This window comes from Octodon degus, unplaced genomic scaffold (genome assembly GCF_000260255.1).
Source record: "Octodon degus isolate 3935 unplaced genomic scaffold, OctDeg1.0 scaffold00326, whole genome shotgun sequence".
Taxonomy (NCBI): domain Eukaryota; kingdom Metazoa; phylum Chordata; class Mammalia; order Rodentia; family Octodontidae; genus Octodon; species Octodon degus.
The window spans coordinates 942007-950766 of NW_004524902.1; the positions used below are offsets into that span (position 1 = coordinate 942007).

Sequence of the window (8760 nt, forward strand, 5' to 3'; positions counted from 1 at the left end):
TATGTTATTTTAAAATTATGTCAATAATATGCAAATCTCATGGAATGCTCATTAATAATGATTTTTATTTTAAAAAGTGACTACACAATGCCAGTATCTTAACAGTTCTGCTTTACAAATTTTGTGTTGCCATGTATGTAAAACTAACAGACACATGTTTTGTTTCCTATTAATTTTCTGTTTTTTCTCACTTTCTTGCACTGTGTTTGCTCATGGGGATGGAGATGGTGGTCTGATTTCTTGCTTCTTGTATCCCTAGCATTTGAAACAGTGTCTGATAGAAAGCAGATATTAATAACACATACTATAGGAAGAAATAATGAAAACCTATGATTCTTTAGAAAGAAAGGATATAGACCAAGATGGCATATAGCCCTTCAATAGTAACATTTAAAGCTGCAACCCTGTTGAAAAATAATCAGGTGGGAAAACACTACAAGCGTATTGGCTGTTTCTGGTAGAAAAGGTCCCCGGTGATTTCTCACAGGTGCTTTTCACCCAGATCCTCTAAGAGAGGAGCAACCAAAGGAGGATATGCAGCAGAGGGGAGACCAAGGAAAAAGGGCATGTATTAAGGACAGAAGCAAGGAATACAACCACAGAAACAAGTGAGGCTTTCCAAAATGATAATTAAAAACAGTGCAAGAACTCAAATTGTGCAGCTGGCCTGATTGGAGGAGGAAGCTGTAGGACTACACCAGAGATAATCTCAAAGGGGACAGGGAGCAGAACTGACCCAGTATCTCACTATCTACTGTGTTCAGACTGAGACTCCTTCCTTATATGTAGTAGATAACTCAAGGGTAAATAAATAATAAGCAATAATACATGCTGTAGACATAGAAGAGTTAGGTAATTATACAAAACAAACAAAAGAAAATTATAAAATAATAATAATAATAATAATAATAATAACAAGATGTCAGTTCAAGAAATACTTGCCATACTAATACAATTAAAATTATTCATCTAACAATGCAATAAAGTGTAGATATCTATGAATTGTCAAGGCACAGTATTAAATTCTGTAGAGTTTTAAAGTTTAACATATTACTACTTGATGGAAAATGCCTGTTCCATGTTATGTCTAAGATATTTGGTATTCAGACAGTGAGGTTAAGCTCAACTGCCTGTTATAGTGTAATAATATCATCAAGCTTCTCTTTCGGAGAGTTAACAACTTAAATTTGCAGACCAAAAATTAGTAAAAAGAAGTACTGCAAGGACAGCCAACATTTCAGCCCTAGACATTCAAGGTCAGTGAGGACTCAGGTTATTAGCGAACCTCTACTGTAACATCATGTAACTAAGTGGTGTCCCAAATTTTCTGATCAAGGAAATTATTTGGCCACAGAGGAACGTGACCAATGATGTAGACTGTGCCTAAGGAGAGTGAAATGGAGAAAGCTCTCAGGCTTTCATGAAGAGTGAATTGGTCAAGCAATGGTCATGACTCATTCACATGGCTGACACTGACAAAGGATCTATAAACTGTGGTACAGGGTTTCAGGCTAATATTCCACTGAATTCACACACATACAATATTTAAATTACAATGGAATATCCATCTCTGACAAAATTTAAAAAAGGGGGGGATACAAACGAAGGGCCATTTTGTATCTGTATATTCAAAAGAATTAAAATAGATATACAGCTACTTTCTCTTAATTCAATGAATAGAAAAATTTGTACTAATAGCATTTGTGGACAGGGTATCATGTCTGCATCTTGTCGTATAAATAAGTCCAGGGAGATAACAATATGCTATGCATCAATTATTGCAACTGTCCTACTAACCTGTTTTGAAACTGTCTCATTGCTATTTGGTTTCTCAATAAAATTAATTTTAAATAAATACAGTATCAAGTGAAAACATATGTCGACCAAATGTTAAATGTAGCCTAACCACATTTTATGTTTATATTGTAGCCTAAAAGGTTATGGTTGGATAGTAAATAGAAACTTTTCAGAGATGATCTACATAAATCACCATTAAAAACTGTTACTTGTTGTCTTACCCTTTTCTGTGTCCTTATATTAATGTTGCAAGTAACTGAGCAGGACTTTTTTTGACTAGAGACAGGATTTCTCTATATAGCTAAAACTAGAAAATAAATTCACTTTTTAGCCCAGGATGACTGTGAATTCCTGATCTTCTTCCCTGAGGCTCCTGAACAGTTCAATTACAGGTGTACACCACCATGCCTGGTTCCCAGCACCACTTTTCCATATTAAATTTCACATAAAATACAAATCTGAATATAATTTAATCCTCACACTTCTTTATATGTGCCATAATTTAGCCATCTCTTTCATCCTGTTTCTGTTATTTCCAGTATTTTTTTCTATTTTAAATGTTTATGCACATATCTTTGGATTCATCTGATTGTTTTACCCAGAATAGAATAGTTCAGGTAAAAAAATCATGTTTTAAGATCTTTTATAAAAACATGGAAATACTTTACACTCTCAGAATGATTAATTCCCTGTGTCTTGTCATGGGGATAGTACTTCTGTTTTCATATTTGATGATTAGCTTTCAAATTCCCACAGTTTTATCAGTTTTATTTTTAGCTGATTGGTAGTGGCATAGAACATATATATCACATGTTCTCTCAGGCTGGCTGCAGGTTTGAGGCTAGTCTGGGCTACAACGTGGGTTGATTGCTAGACTGAACTGCATAGTGAGACCTTGTCTTAAAAAGATGAAATAAACTAAAGTAAACTAAAATAAAATGTGAGACTGATGGTAGGGAAGTGGTGAAAGAACAAAACCTTAAAATTAAGTATCTTTTTCATTGTATGGAGTGATGGAGTTTTGTGTAGTATATCATTTTTATGGGAAAACAAATGAAACACAAAAAGCCCTAATTTCTCATTCTGAATATTGCCCACCATGGCTAATTTCAACGCACAGATGGTTAAACAATGAACTTGCAAAAATCCCTGAACATTGACCAGTTCATTCTGGAGAGACTCCAGCTACCAGTTTGTGCCAACAGTGTATCAGTTTTTAAATCATTAGCAACCCGCTACTTGAGTTAGGACAAGAAGGGAAGATACTGCTGACAAAGTGACATTAGAGCTAAGACAGGAATGAAGAGAAAAAGCAAAAAAAGTTAACAGTCTAATAAAATAACATTCTGGACAGATGTAATACCTTCTCAAAGTACCATCAGCGCAAGCAGTACTTGGCACAGACAGAACTAGAATGTACATTTCTAATTTACTTTTTTTTTTGACATTATGAACAAAAGGACTCTTCACCAAGGTCAGTGCAGTGTCTTCTAATTCTTTGGTGATAGCAGTCTCAACTGTGCCTGCTGAGTCCTGAAAATAGGGGTCTGTAGAATGCTTAGTAGGAGATAAGGATTATTCTATGGTTTTTTGAAACTTCATTCCAGACATGCCAGGTTTTTCTTATCTCTTTAGCTTCATTGAGCCCATAATCACCTGGACTTTAAAACTTCCTGGCCACATAACAAGAGCTCATAACTAAAACAGGACACAGTGAAATGGATCGTTGGACTGATCTTGGTATATTTGGAGGGAAAATTTAAGTCCAATTGTAAGCAAAGAGCAAGAGATAATGAGCTTGAACAGTTTTGTTAGTTTGTGAATTCTTTGCTTATGGAGACCAGATAACAAAGGTAAACCTCTTTAGAACTGGTGCAAGGAGAGGCAAGAAAAATCAAAAAGAGCATTTTAAGAAAGAATCAGTTGGAGCTCAAATCTAAACCTTGACAAGAGAATAGCTCCTCCTGAGTGAAAATCAATCCTATTGTGAAATAGGAGATTAGAAGGATTAAGCACCCCATGTGGAGAATCTGAAAGTGGGCTTGTTTTTCAGTATTGAAGGTATTTTATGGGGGTGAATGGAGAAGAGAGATTCAGCTCATTTGGTTCTTTTTTTAATCAAAGTGGGTTAGAATATCTCTGGGGCAGCAGAGATTTCTGCATCAGGTGAGGATGTGTTCTATTCATGTCAGTATGAAGTACTAGTACCACATAGTCTTCAGGAGAGATTACCAGTCCAAAGAAGTCTCACAGGAATTTCTATTGACATGTTAGCTATATTAATGCTTATGGAGCTAATTTTTTTTTTATCTAAGTGATCATCATTTGTAGACACATTCAAATTACTTTAGCAATAATGCTCAATGTTTATATAGAATTATAAGATATTCGAGGCAAATAATTGAGTTGTTTCCAAAATTGTGAAGTTCTCAAAGCTGAAAAACTTGCTATTTTTCTTCATTGAGGAAATATATAAGACTTCAATTGTTATTTATGTCTTTCTACAAATAATACATTAAAAATAAAAATATTTATAACAGAGAAATATATAAAATGTATAATGAAGCTCATTTAAATGTAAGAATTACACTCATTTATTACTTTATTCTTTATTTCTTATTTTTAAAATTTCAATATAATTATACTTATATATCATCTTCACAATAAAATAAATGAGAATAAACAGTCTGCTGTTAGTTGGCATGGAAAGTATGAACATTTTAAAAATCATTTATTAAAATGAAAGTTCCTGAATAATCCTAAATAAAAGAAAAACAAGGAAGAAAATTTAAATTCTTTTTCTAGTAATATGTTCTACTGATAAATAATGAAATGAATTCATTTAGATATTTTTCTATGTATACCAGAAAGATCATATTGTTGGAAGTTCATCAGGAGAATACAAATATATTATCTGATCTCACATGAAAAATAAAATTATAACAACTGTTCATATTACTTATACCAAAATAATAATTTGCTAAATTCATGCTATCATCATAATAACCATCATTTCTACCAAGAATGTTTCTTAATAAGTGAGAATCAAATGGATATATTTAGAATTGTATTGGGGGAAATTTTTCTTGGCATATTTAATTTTTATAAATTAATTAATTTTCATTTGCTATACTATAAGAATTCAGTTTCATTGGAAAGGGAATTTTTAAATTTAGCTTTATCTAAAATTGAGACAATTTTCAAAATATTTTGGGCCAAAGTGAATTTAAATAGAAATACTTCAACATTACCCAAAAAGGCAGTTTCACAAGGTCTGAGGCAAATTTAATTATTCCTGTGCTTTCCAAAGTGGGAAACATCTACAAAAATCTGCAGTATTAATAGATGTTGAACAGAAGGGATTTTAAAAAAGGGTGTGTATAAACAGTTTTCCCTGAAATCTCAGCTCCTCTAATATCCACATAGAAGTTGTCAATCTATGTATTAAATATGCAGACATATATGTCAAAATACAGCTCCAAAATAAAAGTGCCAACTAAGCAAAGGAAAAAAAAATATGAACTAAAAGAAACAGGTGGGAAAACATAAGGCACTTGTTAAAAACTGTAGGAAAATTCTGGAGTTCCAGGGGAAAAATCTGGAATTAGAGGCAAGAACCAGATTGTTGAAGTCTTGAGTGACAGGCTAAACAGTTCAGACTTTTAAAAATAAATCAGTCATCTATCATTGATGAGTTTTAGGAGGGAAGTGGCACTTGGGGAAGACTAATCTAGACACATTAAGGCTGTAATGGTGCAAATACTGAAGATAGGGAGTCCAGATGGACACTCCAGCAGTGCTTCAAATGTAAAATGAAATGAAAATGGCAAAGATGAGAAGCCGGTGAAGAAATGAGTACAAAACTACCTGGCAAAAGAAGAAGAAAAAGAGTATAGGGTATGGTTTTGAAGGCTTCTAAAGGTATCTCCATGACAGATGGAAGCTTTAGTGTTCACTGTGAGTCCTTTGCACCTCTGTAAAACATACTTTGTTACTGCCCCAGGTCTTGGTGTGGTGTAGGAGCTTCACCACATGACTAACTTCACTTTTCAAATTCAGATCATTTCTTTACCTTCCTTCTGAAGTTAGTTATGTATGGTTACTTAATTTTTCTGAAATTATGTAACTTTGTGAAAGTTGGGAACAAACTCATCCATTTTCACAACTAACACAGTATAGAAATATGGAGACCAGATAACAAAGGTAAACCTCTTTAGAACTGGTGCAAGGAGAGGCAGGAAAAATCAAAAAGAGCATTTTAAGAAAGAATCAGTTGGAGCTCAGATCTAAACACAGTAGAACATGGAGAATCGTGGCCACTGTTTGTAGAAGGACCATGCCGAGGAGAGGCACAGTGTCATCTACAGATAAACAGAAGTAGATGTACAGATGGAATGGGATTGAAAGAAGTTGCATTATCATCTTAACTGGAAGCCAGGGGATATATGATTGAGCAAAGTGCTAAAAATTGAGGTCAATTAAGCAGAATTCCAAGTAACAAAGAATACTGTGCCCTGCAGACCTAGTTTGAATGACTTGTCCCTGGTAATTCATAATGTTCTACAGTTCTCATAAGGTTTATACTGCCCTCCTATTTCCTCACCTGAACTCTGTTTCTTCTATGAAGAATGACATCCCATCTTTAGCACTCAATTTCAACATATATTTTTGTGTATGTGCACATAACAAGAAAAACATAGATCAAGATAAAATAACACTATTCCATGTGACCTTCTTGAATACTTTATTTTTCTAAATCCATAGAGTATTTTTTTCCTAATGTGTACCCTGAAGTTCAACTGCACAAAATCCCTTAGGGTATAACATTAATGAAAATTTCATCTTTATAAATACTTTCTATATAATGAATAAAGGCATTATAGAATTAGGAATATCCTTTTCAACTCTAAATGAGGTAGTTTACTTCATCAAATGATCATGGTTAGACAACCACTCATAAAATATACTGGTGAGTATTTAATGATGACTAGATCCACCTGATTTTACGTCAACACACAGATTAAGCTTAAGGCTATATGATGCCACACAACCAAATATCATCTACTTTATTATGATAGGACACTGCCCCCTTTATAAGATATTTCTGCTTAAAAAAAAACACGGAAATCTGAATTTCAGCATATCTCTATCTATAGCCACCAGCTTGAAGGAAACATTGAAAATCATGTAAAGTATGTGGAACCGTGTAAAGAATGTAAAGAATATGGAAGGTCTGCAAAATCTTGAATGTACAAATGAAATTTCAAAGGGTAATTTTTTTTTTGGGGGGGACCAGGAATTGAACTCAGGCCCTTACACTTGCCAGGGAAGTGTTTATTCCACTGAGCCATCTCTCAAGTTCACACCCCCACTTTTTTTTTTTTTTTTTTTTGGTGGAACCAGGAATTGAACTCAGCCACTTGCACTTGCCAGGCAAGTACTTATTCTACTGAGCTATCTCCCAAGCCCTCAAGGAGTAAAATTATAAGGAGGGAATCCTACAGGTGAAAATACATTTAAAGAAATTTAAAGGCCTGTCAGCATTCCTGTCGCAGATTTTAGGATACTGATTTCCAGGAACACAAATTTACACATCATTTATGAGGCAATTAGACAACCAAGCTCACTCACTGATATTTAGAAGTTAGTATTAAGTTTTAAGTGTGATAATAGTTATGGTGTTAGGCATCATTATACATAGTGAAATGCTTTGAGATGTAGCATGGTGTGTAAAATTTGATTCAAAGTAGATTAGCATCAGTAAAGGTAGGATTGTAAATTAGTGGTATTAATGAAATGAGGTTATTATTGAAGTTGGGTGACAAACAAATAGTTCATTTTTATTGCTAAAACTTTCTTTTTTGTCATTGTGAAATATAAGTTATTGGGCCATTGCTCAGAATTACTGAATGAGAATATTTATTTAGTTTCTAGGAATTTATATTACTAAAATCTTACAAGGTAATTATTTCCCACATCAAGATTTGGCACTTACAGTCCTAAAATGATTTACCTTGTGCTCTTTCCCTTGTCAGAGAAATGTAGCAAAATATACATACATGCTTCTTTTTAAGTATAGAAGCTGTGTCTTCAGAAGCCCTATTTTTTCTAAGCTCGTGAATTCAGTACACTTTTGATACATATAAACGATGTTAGATGAAGTACTTTTGTTCACTATGAATACATATTTTAGAGACAGACTACACAAAATTTACCTACAGATTCCATTGCTTCAGGTCCATTTGGCAGCAGAAGTTTGTACCTGCTCAAAATTCTGAGCAATAATATACCTAAATAGAATTTCTTTCTTACTCAGTAAGATTTAGCACTCCTAATGCTACAATGTCAATGTGTCTATACCTCAAAGAGCAAGGATAACATCCAACAGGATAGGAACAATGGCTTCCTCATTACCAGGCAAATAAGTTGAATTAGAAGCCTTGCATAGAATATTCACAATGCTGACACATACATACAGCAATATCTCAGTTCACAAGAAGCTTCTTTTCACAAACAATTCACAACAAAGGTGTTTGACAAGACTTTGCTTCCTTTTGCGAATTCGGCCTCTAGTGATGAACATGACTGTAGTTATATTCCTCAGAACAATAGAAGAAATTAAGTTCATGAACTGAGGTACCAAGCCATGTAAATTGAATTTCTTAAAAAATTAAGCGAAATGTTTCCCTTCAGTATATTTAATTTTACTTGCTTGAATTTTTGTTTTAAATGATTCATTTATTAAGTATAAACTTTCTTAGCAAAATGTAACTTTTTATTAAGAATTATTTTACCAAAAGCCCAAAATAGAAATTTTCTATTTCTTGGGATTCCTGATAGAACAGAAATGTCTATCACACACTCTATCCTAGCACTAGTCAAAGCTTCTAGCTTTACCACTACTTGTTGATGATTTAGAATATGACATTATTTTTACTGGTTCTCAGTTTCACCATATATATA

General features: G+C 33.5%; 1 protein-coding gene across 1 annotated transcript in view; it reads right to left on the minus strand.

Annotated features, from left to right (window-relative positions):
- The window catches only part of Znf804b (zinc finger protein 804B), a 660912-nt gene that overhangs the window by 131278 nt on the left and 520874 nt on the right, over nt 1-8760 (minus strand). The gene's annotated exons all lie outside the window — the stretch shown is intronic.